Below are 1,551 nucleotides of genomic sequence, written 5' to 3'. Positions count from 1 at the left end.
AGTCATTTTACTGATAAACTTTAGAAAGAACAAAGAGTGTAAGTTTTTAGTCATTTTATTAACAAACTTTAGAAAGAACAAGGAGTAAGTTTTTAGTCATTTTATTAACAAACTTTAGAAAGAACAAGGAGGGTAAGTTTTTAGTCATTTTACTAATAAACTTTAGAAAGAACAAAGAGTGTAAGTTTTTAGTCATTTTATTAACAAACTTTAGAAAGAACAAGGAGTAAGTTTTTAGTCATTTTACTAACAAACTATAGAAAGAACAAGGAGTGTAAGTTTTTAGTCATTTTACTAACAAACTATGGAAAGAACAAAGAGGGTAAGTTTTTAGTCATTTTACTAATAAACTTTAGAAAGAACAAAGAGTGTAAGTTTTTAGTCATTTTACTAATAAACTTTAGAAAGAACAAAGAGGGTAAAGTTTTTAGTCATTTTATTAACAAACTTTAGAAAGAATAAAGAGTGTAAGTTTTTAGTCATTTTACTAATAAACTTTAGAAAGAACAAAGAGGGTAAGTTTTAGTCATTTTACTAATAAACTTTAGAAAGAACAAGGAGTGTAAGTTTTAGTCATTTTACTAATAAACTTTAGAAAGAACAAGGAGTGTAAGTTTTTAGTCATTTTACTAACAAACTATGAAAGAACAAAGAGGGTAAGTTTTTAGTCATTTTACTAATAAACTTTAGAAAGAACAAAGAGTGTAAGTTTTTAGTCATTTTACTAAACAATATTCCATCAAGTGCATGGTGTTGAGAACACAAATTGATAAAGTTATTATTGCATGTTTGATGGTTTGTCAAAATGATAGAAGCAGAATTTGTAGATGACTTAATATTGAGGGAGATGTGGGGGGGGGACAAAAAAGCTATTTATTACACCAAGATTTGAGTGTAGATAGATTGTTATGTTTTAAAAGTAGAGAAATTTGGGTAAGTATGACTTTTGTAGCTTTGTCTTTGTTGGAAATCATTGAAATCAAACACACTGTTGACTTGAGTGTATGAATGTGGGTTATTAGTAAATGCTGCAGCCTGATGTTCATTCTTACATTTCTTCATCGTATTTTTATACAAAATTAATGATTAAGATTATATAAAAATACAAATGTGATTATAACATGTTTTATCCAAAGAAGAACATAAACTGGGAATAAACAAGAAATTTCTTATGGATTGTATGATAATTTGTAACTTACTGTCACTATAAAAATGACAGGTTACATTACATATTCAATTAAGAGTATGTTTTAAGAAATAACCTGCATCAATAAGGCGTATTAAGATAGGCATTTGTTTGTTTTAAGAAATAATCTGTAACCATAAGGTATATTAAGATAGGCATTTGTTTGTTTTAAGAAATAACCTGTAACCATAATGTGTATTAAGATAGGTATTTGTTTGTTTTACGAAATAATCTGTAACCATAATGTGTATTAAGATAGGCATTTGTTTGTTTTAAAAAATACCTGTAACCATCATGTAGTATTAAGATAGGCTATTTGTTTGTTTTAAGAAATAACCTGTAACCATAAAGCGTATTAAGATAGG

At 26.8% G+C, this 1,551-nt stretch overlaps 1 protein-coding gene across 3 annotated transcripts in view; it reads left to right on the top strand.

Annotated features, from left to right (window-relative positions):
• LOC106467968 (MKL/myocardin-like protein 1) overlaps positions 1-1,551 on the top strand; it is a 25,234-nt gene that overhangs the window by 4,011 nt on the left and 19,672 nt on the right. The window lies entirely within an intron of this gene.

This window comes from Limulus polyphemus, unplaced genomic scaffold (assembly GCF_000517525.1).
Source record: "Limulus polyphemus unplaced genomic scaffold, Limulus_polyphemus-2.1.2 Scaffold2815, whole genome shotgun sequence".
NCBI lineage: Eukaryota > Metazoa > Arthropoda > Merostomata > Xiphosura > Limulidae > Limulus > Limulus polyphemus.
Note: the sequence above shows the minus strand (reverse complement) of the source record. Positions and strands in the feature narration are given on the sequence as shown.